The sequence below is a fragment of the Apis florea genome, unplaced genomic scaffold (genome assembly GCF_048593485.1).
Source record: "Apis florea isolate Af1SG1 unplaced genomic scaffold, ASM4859348v1 contig_37_pilon, whole genome shotgun sequence".
In the NCBI taxonomy this organism is placed as follows: Eukaryota; Metazoa; Arthropoda; class Insecta; order Hymenoptera; family Apidae; genus Apis; species Apis florea.
In genome coordinates, this window is record NW_028256861.1 from 495,663 (window position 1) to 510,604 (window position 14,942).

The 14,942-nt window shown below is 43.7% G+C and overlaps 1 protein-coding gene and 1 long non-coding RNA gene across 2 annotated transcripts in view; one reads left to right on the top strand and one right to left on the bottom strand.

Annotated features, from left to right (window-relative positions):
• Nucleotides 1–14,942, bottom strand: part of Ubx (ultrabithorax) — a 106,282-nt gene that overhangs the window by 41,037 nt on the left and 50,303 nt on the right. The gene's annotated exons all lie outside the window — the stretch shown is intronic.
• On the top strand, nucleotides 12,835–14,139 carry LOC147656221 (uncharacterized). The gene is made up of 2 exons (XR_015294677.1): nucleotides 12,835–13,145; nucleotides 13,734–14,139. It is a non-coding gene; the product is annotated as an uncharacterized LOC147656221 (long non-coding RNA).

Sequence of the window (14,942 nt, forward strand, 5' to 3'; positions counted from 1 at the left end):
TTTTTTTTTTTTTTAAATATCCCCTCACGAAGATTCGATTCCTCAGCTCTTTAAGTATAATGTGTTAAATTTTTGACTGAAATAATAAGCGAACGAAAGTGTGGAGAAATTATTTCTATTCTATATTAAGAAATTGAAAAATAGTATAGAGAAAAATTGAGATGTAGTATAAGAAGATCGTAGACTGCTTCTTAGTAATTACTAGTAAATATAGATTTTTAACCCTTTCCGCTCCGTATAAAACTTTTAATATTTTACCCATCTTTATATCCAAAGAAAGATAACTTATTGAACAAAAATCTATATTGTGTGATATTTTAATAATAAAGTTTAGATTACTAAGAAAGCATCGAACGATTTGAATATCACGATAAAATATCGTTCTTACCACTAGATCTCTATCAATTTCTTAACGAAGAAAGAAATCGCTTGAATTTTCATATCCGCCGAACGAATATCAAACTCGGACCAACGCCGAAAATAGTTCGATCCGAGTCTTATTTCGGATTAAAAATCTACCTATTTCATAGTATATTATTCTACATTCTCTTTATAAGATTATACTTAAACAGCTTAGGAATCGTGAAGCGACGTTTAAAAAAAATAAATATTGGAATTGCTTCATCGATCCGAAGCGGTGCCGAAGAGTGTCATTATCCTCGTTTACGTGTATAAATAGATAGATTCGTGTGTTCGAAATCGTTTCAATTCCTTCTTATTTACGATAATAATAATAATAATAATTATTATTATTTATATTCGTCAATTTTTACGGATATAGAAGAAGGGGAATGAAATAAATAATCCGGGGGACACGCAGAGAATGGAAGCCGCGGTAAAACAGAAGGGATCCGTTGCGAAACGAAATCCGGGCGGACCGTTCTTTCCCAAAACCGAAACCCAATTAAGAAATGTTTTGTCCGGGTAGTTGCAGCAAGAAGAAGAAGCAAAGAGGGGAAGCAGAGGAGGAGGAGGAGGAGGAGGAGGAGAAGGATCAAAGTGGTAGTGGCAAAAGAAAGGAGGGGGGGGAGGAACGATCGAATATCGCAGCGTGAGTCCATCCACCGAGGGGGATCGAAATCCCTCGATCGATGGTGGGTGGATATACGCTCGAGGAGAGAGAATAAGGGATCCAGCGCAGCTCTTTCGCATAGGCGGTAGAACGGCAGCTGTTCGAGTCGAGCAAATTAGTAGCCGGCACGTGATTGGTCTGTTGCCGCCCCGTCTATATTGCAATAACCACGCCGCAATACTTTCAAGGAGCAGCCTTGGTCAAACGCTTCTTCTCCTTCTTCTTCTTCTTCTTTTTGTTCTTCTTCGTAAGGTGTATGCCTGTTTCTCTCTCTCTCTCTCAGTCCCATTCAGTCCAGCCCTTTCGATCTTCGTCCGTGTTCCCTGAACTCCTTTCTCAAAACCCTTCCGCGCCGCAATTTACTCGCGATATCTTTATGCCGGGATTTACGAGCAGATAATCATCGGAGGGGTGTTCCGGCATTTTTTCGGCCAAATTATTATTATTTATATTGCGATCTGCCCGCGGACAGATAGATCCAAGTTGATCTCAGCGTTAATTAACAGAGGAGGAAAATGTCTTTATTAAGGATCGATCAACAGGAGTAATGCTACTTTTTTAACACACACTGGTGATCGACGCCCCCTTGACGATGATCGATACGATAAATGTCGTAAGAAGAAAAACTCGAAAAACTGATCTGGCAAAACTGATCGTTGGATGGACATCTCGATTTAGAAGGTAATTAAAGGATGGAAGCAATTAAATCACAATCGTCCACTGGCCTCTCCTCTTCATTTCGCTGTATACCACGGTTATCTCCTCTCCTTCGAACGGCTCTCGTGTTCCTTCCCCCCCTTCGACCCCCCCACTTGCCCGTTATCCCTTCGTGGTGCGCGCGATACTTCCCGGAATCGAGGGAAAATAAAAGTCGAGGGGGAGAGAGAGAGAGAGAGAGAATGGAGAAGGAAGAGCGGGGCGGCGTCACGGAACTCATGCAACGTGAGTGGGCCTAAGGCACGACCGCTGTTGCTGTGCTGCTGCTGCTGCTGCTGCTCGAGTGTACCGAGAGAGGAGCTTCTCCAGAGAGAGAGAGAGAGAGGAGAGTGTGCGCGGTATCTTGATGCGATACAAGCAGCCACCTTCTATGCGATATAATCCCATTGCCGATGGGATCCGACGTGTTGCTCGACGAAACCGTGCTAAGATAGAGGGGATCGTAAATCCTCACTAGCTACCGTCCAACAACGAGCCGAGTTCCCTCTTGCGCCTTATAAAGCCTCCCACCCCGCCGACCAAGCGATCTGAACGCTACCGGCTTCTCCACGCTTTTCTTCCTCCTCGTACACACCACGGTGCTCGAAACGTTCGTCTATTCGCGGATCATTAAAATCGTGATCGCGGTATCATCGACGCGCGATTCCCCTCCCAGATGACAAAGGGATCGCTACCGGTTAACACGATTTATATAGATATTGTAGGGTATATCGAGAAAAGGGTGTTGCTGTTGTGTTGTTACTTACTCGTACCGCGACAACGTTCGCATCTTCGTTCGTCGACAGTTTATCGATCTTACCTGCAACAAAATAAGAAAGGGTCGGATTAGAGGGATCGTCGAATATTCGAACGATATTTGTATGAAAGAAGGAAAAAGATAAGATTTTTAACCCTTTACACTTGTGCGTTTAAGAAAGTTATCGATCGAGTGAGAAGAGCCCTCCAGAATGTTATGTACTAATGTAAATGGAATAAACGCTGAAATATAAATATACTTTGGAATGGCAGAATTTAAAATTTAAGAATAGAAAGAGAAAGGAGGGACAAGTATGATCTAGTTAGCGAATTAATTATATCAGATCAAAATACTAACTTAAACACTGAAAAACGACTGATTCAGAATCGGTGTTACGGAAACTAATTTTAAAATATACAATAAAATAAAAATATTAAAACTACTTCCGTTTATCGCTCTGTTTATTCAACGAACTCAACGCTGGCCGACGAACGTGTTAATTGGGATTTTCGAATGGTACGAAAGCATCGAGGCCGAATTTTTCCGACTCGAGCCGAAGATTCCCGAGACTCGAACACACTACATATTCCCGCTAAACGTTCCATCTCTTTTTCACTCGGACACGATTATCGCACCAGCCTACATCTACGCGTTCCTACATCCTATATAATATATATATATATATTTCCAATTATAATTATTTAATAGAAGAAATACGAAGATTTCCGAGACTCGAACTGCATATTCTCTTTTGCTCGGACACACGATTATCACACGAGGCAACATCAACGCGCTCCTCTATATCTTATATAATATAACTCGTGCGAGTCTCGCAGACGTAGGTAAAAAGGAAATAAAGACGCAGATCCCGAATCGACGGCGCAGAAACTGGAGGCTGGAGTATAAATCGATCTTATTTCGCAATACAGCGATGATTGCGCCGATTCGATTTCGTTTCAACTCTTCGACGGCGTTACACCACCGAGAGTGGAGGTTCGTAATCAACCGTAACAGCGGGAGGGTAAACGATTACGGTTTGCGCGCACAGTTGGGCACCGGTCGAGTTCTCTCTTCTCCCGTGTCTTCATCCTCGTTTCAACGATCGTTAAAGTTAATGCGACGTATACCGAAGTAGGGCAGATTGGCCGGCCCGATCGCACGTACGCTCATTACGCGTTCCACGGCGCATAGCTTCATCGCCGACTTGTCGTCGTTAACGAAGGAAACGCGGGCCGAAAGTTGAAACGCAATCCGATTAAATCAACCGGACCTCTCTCGGCCCAGGGGCCTCTCCTCTTCGCCGAGGACGACTTCTCCCCGCTCGCCATTTGCGGAGGTTTTACTCCGAGCGAATTTCGAGGAATAAACTCCTCTCTCTCTCTCTCTCCCCCTCTCGTCGAAGAAAAAGATGCGCGGCCGCTTTTCAGAGGGGAGAAGGGGGCGCATGCAAGCTGCTAGAAAGACTGATGACAGTCCTTCTCTCCGCGTTTCATTACCACCTCGCCATCACCCATTCCCATCACGATCTTCCTCGAGGATAACCGAGTCGAAATTGAGCTTCTTCGTGGAGGGAAGCATCCCGAGCACGCGAAACGTTACGCTTCTTACATAATTATCAGGGCGGACAAAGCGAAATAATGATCCGTCGGATCTTTCTTTTTTTCGGGATCGGAAGATTTCGGGGTACGCCTTTCGTGTGTGCGTGAAACTGGAGAGGGACAAAGTAGCAGGAAACGGGTCAGGGAAAAGAAAAAGGGGATAGGAGGAGGGGGAGCGCCTTTAGGAAATACGCGAGGGTATTCAGGATGGAAAAAGTGGTAGGCTGGGCCTGGCGAGTCGCCATCTCTGCCGGCGTCACATCACGTAGCCGGGCCCCCGAATGGCGGCGGCAGATATAACGAGCAACCTTTGGCGTTCCGGTGAGAAAAAGTTGGACGATGGCCTGTGTTGTATACGCTATACACAGCAACGCGCTATATACCTGCCCTCTTCTCCGGGTTCTCTGCGACGAGGGAGAAGAAAAGTGGAGAGGAGCAAAAGCGGAGGGACACGTAGTAAGTAAAAGATCGTGGAGAGAGAGAGAGAGAGAGAGAGGAGAAGGGCCTCCTCGTCGTTCTTTCAACCACTTTGGTCGGGAGGGCCCCGAGGCAGGGGCTAATGGGACGCAATTAAACGATTGGTATCAAAGAGCACCGCCGAGAGTCGCGCTCGCGGGAATGTCGCGGGCTAGATGGCGGTGGTGGGCCACGGTTGACCACTGGCGTGGAAAGGACGAGGTCTAGAAAAATCTCGGCCACGTCCAATTCCATCTCATTAGCGGAGGGAAACGGCAGCTGATGCTTGTCTCTCTTGCGGTCTTAGCGCAAGAAGAAGAAGCGCTCGGAAGCCATGTATGGAACCGGTCTCCCTCTGTCTCCCCTATCTATACACCCGTATATATACTCGAACCGGTGAATGTACCGGGTGTATCTCTCGAGAACAACAGCCCATTTTTCGCATTCGAACGACTCGAGAAACGATAATCTTGACCGAACTAAAATCCGTATCAGATCAATATTATTCAGGAAAATTAATCGGAAAATAATCGTTGGAATCCGTTGGAACAGGAAAAACTTTATATTAACATAAAGGAATGTAAAATTTAATCCTTTCGGTTAATTCATTACTGGTTAATCGCAATGGGATAGGGGAGGTTTGACGAAAGTTTGAAAGTGGTGTCTAAACGAAGGGATGGGAAATCGGTAGGATTCGGACACCGTGTGCATGGCGGCCGCTTATATTCCGTATGTGCATACATTGTACACAGCACGGCCATACCCGCATGCACATGCATGCGCCGCAAAACAAAGCGAGCTCGTTAGGAGGTGCATTGCAACGACTGCACTCTTTGCTCTCTCTCCTGGGTGTACATCCTGCTGGCGACGGCCTGGACTTCGGCCTCTCCTCGCCCGTTTCTCGCGGAACAAACTCATACTCGAACACGCTTCGGCTTTGTTCGCCGGGAAGGAAAGGGTAATTGCCTCTCTCCCGCCAATGCTCGAGAGAGAGAGAGAGAGAGAGATCCCTTTGGCAAACCGTGGAATTGCGTATCGTGCCGTGAGATCGATCGTGTAAACTGCGCCCCGGTCGGCGAACGAGTCCCTGATTTACGATCGGCCAGGCGAGTCCACCTAGGATTTCACAGATAAGACGGCCGGCTGCTACTAGTTTCGCGTACTGCAAAAACCGAAAAGGGATAATAACGAAGAAGGGGAGATAAAACGATGAGGTATCGTCTTATTAATGCCAACCGCTTCATTAACATCGAGCGTTAACACGTGCAGTATCCCGGGCGAAATTATTTCACGGATCGCCCCTCCTCGGCTCGACACGACATCGGGCGGAACGTGGCCGAACGTGGCTTCGATAAAGAGCGCGGATCCTTCATAAGCGCATAACTCTGGTGCGCGGCGGACAAGCAGAATAAGAGGAAATATGGGAGGTGATCGGCCTCTCTCTCTCTCCTTTCGAGGTGGAGTCATGCGGTCGTCCTGGCTGAGCAAAGAGGAAGAGAAAAAAGATCGCGTGCGCGAACGAGAGAGAGAGAAGAGAGAGAGAGAGAGGGCGGCCGGTCCCAAGAGAAAGAGAAGGGAGGGGGGCGGTTTGAACGAACGCAAACCGAGCCGACATAGCTCTCGACTCAGCTCGGGACGAGTTTATGCGATTTTTACACTCGATCTGATTTTTTGGCGGCGCGCCTCGCTCTCGCGAGACAGATATATGTCCCACAGCCGTACAAGAGCCGCGCGTATAAAGACATCGAAGCGAAAGCCAACGAGAATTCCTCATCCCATCCTCTGCCTGAGAGCTGCTCACCCCGCCTCGTCCTCCTCTCTGCTCCTTCGCCGGCCTCCTCTTCCTCTCTCGGTACCCCATCATCCTCTTTGCCACCATACTTGGTATACCCCTCTTCTTCCTCGACCGCCTCCCCCTCCCACCCCCACCCCCCCCGTCAAGGAGCCCAGCAACGAGAACAAAAATACGAAGAGTCGAAGGGCCTCGCCCATAACCGGTTCAGTCTCTCTCTCGTCATCGCGCTCTCCTCTACCACCACCTCCGCCTCCGCCACCGAGGCCGAGCACCGAGCATCGACTGACTTTACCTACCTGATCCACATAGATAGATAGATAGATAGATACGCGCGTGCACGAAACTGTTGTTGCTTGTAACCGCGCCACCATTCTACGACATACAACATTTCGCGGGCCAATTCGCAAATTGTCACGTGCGTTGGTTGCAATCTGGTTGGTCTATTGGTTATAGTTGTAATGCCAGGCAAGTCGTTTGGTCGATACACTGTGATGACGATACGCTTCGAGTAATACACCGAGTATATAATAGAAAGGGAGTGAAGAGAAAACGAGGGATCGTTCGTACTCATCCGGCCGAAAGAACGGTCCAATTTGCAGGTCTCGTTCGCGCACCGTCACCGCGCATCGTGCGCGGTTTCAACCGCGCATTTACACGGCGAAAAAAAGGGGGGCCAGTTCTCGATTAGAGGGGACCTCGATCGAGGCAGACACGCGAGCACGCGAGCAACCAATGTCCGTTTCGTGGTATAAGGATAAAGGGTTGTCGATTCGTCGATTCGTGCCACAGGAGGAGGGAAAGATTTCACGACAGAAGGAGAAGGGGATAGTAGAGTTTAGCACACGATCGAGAAGTGTACTCGTCGCGGAGAGCTCACCGCGTACATAAGCAACGACAGGCAAGAGTGCAAAAGCGAGAGCAAAGAGTCGAGAGAAAGAAACGCTGGTGGAACAGCGTCCACTCATCACGCGGCGTGTAGCCGGCCTTTACATAAGCGACCATGCCGCCTGGCGGCGAGAGCGAACGAACGCTTTTACAACTCAATGCAGAAGGCCCCTTCGGGCTATCTTTCTCTCGCTCTCTCGCTCCTTTCCCTTTGCTACGCCTCGCCGCCTTCTCTTTTCACTTCTTCTCCCTTCAACCACTCGCGCGCCCTTCTTCGGCCGCGTCGCATGTTTCTCTCCCTTGCGAGAGGACCAGTTGTAGCGGTGTATGTACACCACCTTCTCTCTCTCTCTCTCTCTCTCTCCATTCTCTTTTCTCCCGAACCGAGCATTTATATTCTCGCAGCTTATTCGCGTCTCTCGACGTTCGAAAAGTAATTCGAAAATGGAGGTCGAGGAAAATTTGAAATGTTAATGGCGATAAGGATCAAAAGTTCAATTCTAATTACCGGCAATTTGTAATCATTCCTCGACTTTAACTGTGATATAATAATAAAAGTTAATTCTCCGCGTAAAATCGCGTAAAAAAAATTATCCGCATGCACGAGAGAAACATCTAGTTAATCGTGTAAATTAGCCGGAAACTGGATTTTAATTAACACTCGAATTAATAATTAAAGGCAAGACTGTTGCTCACAGGTATCGTCTTTTCGCAAAAAAATAGGGGAATCGAAGAGAAACGGGAAGGTTTAATTATCGCCGTCTGTATGATCTCACTGTGAACGCGATAATTAAACCGACCACCCTTTTCTTTTGTTCTTCTCCTTCCTCGTTTTCGCGACAATAGATACATACATACATACATACAACTGATGAAATATTCAATATCGCGAATGATTAACGAAGACTCTTGGCAGGTCGAGTGGAACATAATTGCCGTTGAGAGATACGATGCGCTCGGCCTTTAACGAAGCGCAAAGTGATGATACGTTGCGTCAAGTAGGTGGTGTCTTTTATACGGATTGTTATTGCACTCTCGTCTTTACCTATTTGCTTCGGTCGGCTGCCCTTGATGATCGGGCGCAGCACCCCACCCGCCCGCACAGAACACGATTCCCATTCCATCTTAACTCTCGCTTGAATTTTCGTTCAACACATCCGCGCACGGATAATTGTTTTCCTATGAACACGCGAACTTCATCGTGCGCCAGTTCGACTAGAAGTGTCGAAGCTTCTTGTATCTTATAAATGTTTTCGCCAGGTTTATTGCATCTCTACGGCCGATTTATATTCTTCGCCAATCCAATATAACTTTAAGTCACGAGTCGTTTTCAAAAAAGACGTTGGCGAACCAGAGAAAGAAATCGATTTTACGAGAGATGTTATCCGCTTATCTCGACCGTTCTCTAAATTGATTTCGAGACCTTCGAACGACACCCCCCCAATAGAAGAGCCCTAACTCTTATCAGCCGGCATCCCTCCGCTTTTCTCTTATCCATTACGCGTCTTCGTTTCCTTCCATTACGTGGGTTACTGAGCGAATGAATTTCGTTAAACGAAATATAGTATTTATTCGTTGTATAGACAAACTCTTCGAGAGAGTCAAATTTTCTTCGGAATGAAGCGAATAATTTTACCAACAAATTTTATTAAATGTTTGAATGTTTCTTCGTTTTTTAATAATAATTTCTTTTCTCTTCATAAAGATAAAATTAGGCTCGAATTTCGCGCACCTGGATATTTATGTTCTTGAAATAGCCTCCGCCTAACGAACCTCCGACTTTTTTTTACACGTCTTCGAGAAACCATCGAACGTTGACGTCTATTTTATTTCAGTTTTTCGTGGTATTGCAGCCGTTAGATAAAATGCGAAACAACGAAAGAAAGCATTAGAATTTTTTTCCACGACCGTTGAATATCGTCTAAGAAGGTCCATAAAGATAAAATTAAGCTCGAATTTCGTGCACCTGGATATTTATGTTCTTGAAATAGCCTCCGCCTAACGAACCTCCGACTTTTTTCACACGTCTTCGAGAAACCATCGAACGTTGACGTCTATTTTATTTCAGTTTTTCGTGGTATTGCAGCCGTTAGATAAAATGCGAAACAACGAAAGAAAGCATTAGAATTTTTTTCCACGACCGTTGAATATCGTCGACTCAGTTTTCTAAGAATGTACATAAAGATAAAATTAGACTCGAATTTCGCGCACCTGGATATTTATGTTCTTGAAATTGCCTCGGTCTAACGAACCTCCGACTTTTTTCACGCGTTCTCGAGAAACCATCGAACGTTGACGTCTATTTTATTTCAGTTGGACTTATAATTTTTTAATGCTGACGTTGAGCAGAATGCGAAATAACGAAAGAAAGTAGTGGAACTCTTTTCGGAAGCGACTAACACTGAGCACTATCCGTCTTCGAATTAAAGCGTGAATTAATGCGCGTCGACGCGGTTGTGTCGACGTCGAAGCCGTGGAAACGCGACAACATCGGGTGAACACAGGTTCGGTCGGATATCCGGCGCTCACCGAGTTCCCGAATCTGTCGTACAATTTCCAACTGACGACAATCCTCAAATTGGAAGCACAGTAGAGGCTTGTCAAGTATTCAACTAACTAAAGTTTACACGATCGTCCATTTTCGAATTTGGTACACGAACACGTGACGAGGTAAATCTTTCGATTATCGATTCATAGAAAATATGCTACATATCGTGTGCATCGCGAGCAATAATTATTAGATCGTTTCATTAGCAATGTATTTTATTTGACGTGCACGTAAAATGAAAATTAATAATTAGTAAAAATTCAATTCTATCTCGTAGCAAGAATAAATAATAAGAAAAGCGTTGGGAAAGATAAAGAAAATGATCGGACAAACATTCTCTTCTGCTCATAAAATAATAACAGAATTACTCAACCTAATCTATTTTGTCATTAGTTATTTTATAACACGATTGCGGCGCCGCTTATCTATCGTCTTCGTTTGTTTTATTTATTATATACACGATGTGGTTAATTAAGCGCGTAAAACTAGCGAAGAATGTTGGCGTTAATCGCCTCGAAGCAGTCCGAACTCGGTCAAGCGTAAAAGCATATGCGCGATTACAGTGTACGCACGATTACTACTCTTTATGAGCTTTTACGTGGCAGTTAATTATTTATCAGCGGCACACGTCATCGTGTCGATAAACGTTGGAGCGTTATCGCGCGGAATTTGCCATATCTTGCACCCTCTACTCATTTTTTCAACCATTCCGCCTTCGCGTCGGTGACCGCGACACGCTCGTTTAATTTATAATCGAGCCACCCTCGAATGAAAACGTTTCCTCGTTAATTATCGCTTTTAATTTTTAACCGATGCGATGGCGCGAACGTTCGTTCGACCGGCGTTAGTTTCCAATCGGGTGACGAATGACTTCATCCCGGTAAAAATAATAAAAACCATTGTAAAATGAAACGCGAGGATGGATTAAAGATTATCTTTCGAAGTCGCGATATCTGATTACAATACGTCAACGATCTCGAAAATTGCGTCAAACTTAATCGAAGTAATCCGACGGCAACCAATCAATGGCGTGTCTAAGGCAAAACGAATTCGACCAAGAATTGAACTATTATGTTTATATGTTCTTCTTTCTTTTTTTTTTTTTTTTTTTTTTACGAATTAAAAACAATTAATTTTATGTCTTGGAACATCTTTAAAAATATGGATAAAAAATTTAAGAAAAGGAAAATAATTCGATCGAAATTTTACGTTCATATATATATATATATATATATATATATGTATAATTTGTTAAAATTATTGGCGTCTCAATTAACAGGATAATAATACAAAATTGCAATGTTCTTTGTAAATATCTACAATTATCTCGATAAATATTGTGATTCTGGATTTTTACGCTCGAAATATTCCGTACGCGCATTACTTAAAATGCTCGATATCCTTGGAAATGAAATATTGAAATTGCTTTTGCCGAAAGATGGTTTCGTAACGATCGATTATCCAATACACGCTTGCTTAATGGTCTCCCCAGGAAAATTATACGACGCGCGCTAAAAAATGTCGCCGACGAATAATTCGAAGATAAACAGTTCGATTATGATTAAACCTTTTTGCCGTAAGCGCATCATCCCAAGTCACGCAAGTTGTCTAATGATTATTAAGAAAAAGAGAGAAATGCGAGAGGAATCTTGGTTGGCGCGACACCGGTTTCCGCCAAGATAATTTATCGCAAGAATATTTTTCAAACGTTCGTCGCGATCATTAACCGTACTGTCGTAATTATCATATCGTGCATTTGTTATCGCCAACTCGAACACTGGAATCGACTTCACTTTAATTTGTCTATCTATTTTTCTTTTTTGAATTGAAAGTGGTGATTTTATAGCAACAACGATTAACCATTCGTTTGCCAAGGATTGCCGGGAATTTATTTAGAAAATATTTTTTTTCTTTTTTTTTTTTTTGAAGTATCGATAAATTTTCCATTACATTACACAGCAATGTTTATACGCTTTTAAAATATATAATGTAATTTATGTAAGTTTTGATAAGTGAGAAATTAGTTTCTCGTTTAAACTTTAAAATAATTTTATTTGCATGTTAAAAATTAATAAAAAACAGAATATCGTGTGGCCATGCAATGAGAATACTAATCTACATCATACGCGTATATTTCACAAAAGGAAATATATAATTATATCAAATATAAGATGCAAATTAAGATCTTGCTATATCTCATTTCTATTAAGCTCGTAAAAAAGATAAATATTTAAATAATCGTGATAATAATATCAAAAACAATGATACGATTCAATCGACAATTACTATACAAATATAGCAAATATAGCAAACTATTACGACCGTAACAATTGGTAGAATCTTCCAATTCGTAGAATGAAAATTCAATTGCGAAACAATTTAGAAGATTTGAACAGTATCAACGAATAGCATGATCGTCATTGGAAATAATGAAACGACATAAACAGTGCAATAACGCACACGCAACAGAAGCATTATACTAAAATGTGCACAATTGACGTATAATACCAAATAAACACGATTCGTCATAAATGATCAACCGTAATATTATAAAGTTCGTGTGAAAACAACACAAAACAGTGAAAACGATGAAGTATAAATAAGAAACTAAACTCGAAGCACAGAAATGTACTAGCAACACATACACGCACGTGCACATATAGGTGATTATCAACACAGACACACGTGAGAGAGAACAATCGTAAGATGGCTCCATCAAATCTTCTTGAAACGTTGAAACGAAAAGTCGATGGAATTTCTGGCAACTTACATACCACTGTTGGTATCCAATCCGCAGTTGCATCGCGAGTTGGACAACAATCGTTCAACAATACCGTGAAAAACAATAGAAAAACGATTAAACCGAAATCGCGGCGGAGAAAAGGTAACCGCGGCGACACGGCAGCCATGTTGATCTCTCGCCCCACCCGATTGGTCGCGGCCGCTTACAGTACACACGATCGTTGCGCCACGCCGTGGCAAGGAACGCCGTCCACGGTTACAGGCTCGCGCGTTCTCTCATCGACCGGTTTTCATATTCGTGTACCGTGCTCGACTCCCATCCCAGCATGCTCTTCCTTGGATTCTGGCGAGTCGCCATATTGCCATGGCACAAGTTTCAGCCAGATCTGCGCAAGTCAGATGCCGTGGAAGCTACCTTTGCCTCGGATACACTCACGTCGCGTATTTAAGAATTAAATTCACCTTGCCGATATATTTTTCTATGATCGATTCGTCGCTTTAAGTGCGTGGCTATTGAATACATCGAGTGCTACATGTACATTTAGCTTGGGAATGTTTTATTCTTCGAAGGAAAGCACGTGGATGCGCGATTCTAGGTACGTTTCTACGTATGTATATAGCGTGCGCGTGTGTGCATGTGCTAGAGAATGGAATAGAGTGCGAGCCGCGGCCACAATGGCGACGATAAAGTAAATATTCGATTTTCGTTTTAAAGTAGACAAGTTGAAACGTAACCAAATATCGCTTCGTAGTTTCGATAGTATTATGCTGTTTCACGTATAGATATATGTGTGTGTGTGTGTGTGTGTATGATGTGTAGCTTGAAGGTAAGGTTTGTCATCATGGCAGTACGCCTGCGTTTCTGACTCATGCACACGCACATACATACCTATATACGCGTCTAGTAATACAGACATGTTGTGCTTGCGCGGTAAACCGTAAACGTTTATGAAGTGTTTATAAAAAGTTTGATAAACATAGCATTCGTCGGTAGAGGGAAATGTAACTATAACGAAAATGTAAAATGTCCGGTTAACGAAACGAGAAAACATCCTACTTGGCTATTTTCCTAAATACGCGTTGAAATAATAATTGATGAAATAATTAAAGAATTAATGTTCCGAATTCACCGTAAGATACAATTATCCGAATTATTAATGAGATTTGTATAAAATATTTTATAGGATAAGAAAATTTATGGATTGGAATAATTCCAACGAATTACGTTTCACGACCAAATTCCTCGTTAACATCAAAACAACATGATGCGTTTTCTAAATCCTGTTGGCTGCCTTGTGTCAACAACAAAGTGTTGCACACACAGTTGCTCTACAGACGGAATCATAAATAAATCGTCCGGAAACGATACCACCACACACGGTATCAAGTGAAAAAAAGAAGACAAGTGGGCCCAAGCAACGCCACATGTTGAAAATAAGTCATCATCTAGAAGAATTTTTTCTTTCTTCTCTTCCCCCGAGCGGCGGAGAACCCGAAATATACACCGGCCTTCTTTATGTTATCTCGACTTGGAAAAAAAAAAAAAAAAAAAAAGAAGAAGAAAATAAATCGTTTCAAGTTGGATAATAACTCGTATCGAAAAGTTCGCGAAACCAAACTTTCGCAATTACCCGTGGCGCTTTTATAAAAATGGGCAAAAATTACTTCGAGAAGACCGATATAACTCCCAATGTATTTTCCAACCGCGATCATCCTTAGTACATTCATCCTTATCCTCCATATCCATACTTTTCAGTCAGTCACAGAACAGTATCTCCATCTTGAGAAACTTGTCTATTCCCCCAGGTATACCTGTTCCTCTCACCGATTCCAAGATGCTGTCTCGTCCTCCCAGAAACCGGTGTTGGTATCCGCCACCAACGAAAACCACCGGATAGTTTCGCGGTGGAACTAATTTACGCGAAGTCGAGCAATAAACATCGCGTCTTCTCTCGCCAGAGAATACCGAACGAACGAACGAAGCTGGAGAAGCAAGAGAGAGAGGGAAAAGGGGCAAAGTGCGTTCGTGTGTACGAGAAGCATACGCACGTAGGGCGCAACAGTAGCCGTAGCGCCGGTTAATTAGGGTTTAAGTTTATGAGGTGCAGGCGCGCACGCCCCACCCCCTCTCGCCACCCCCACTACCACGGTCTCTGTCGTTCCCGTAGAAACGGCGCTGCCCGTTTTCTCTGTCCGCTACACCCTCATCCCACCCCCCTTTGCGCGCGATTCACCACGACCAGCAGCGCCTGCAACATCGTCCTTTGCATTCTACGCGCATACATATGCTTACACGGGGAGGGATTAATATGTGCGTGTGCACACGAGGATATCAAACTTCACACGCGAGAGCAATAACAAATGTTGGACGTTCACAGCTTCACAGGTTTATC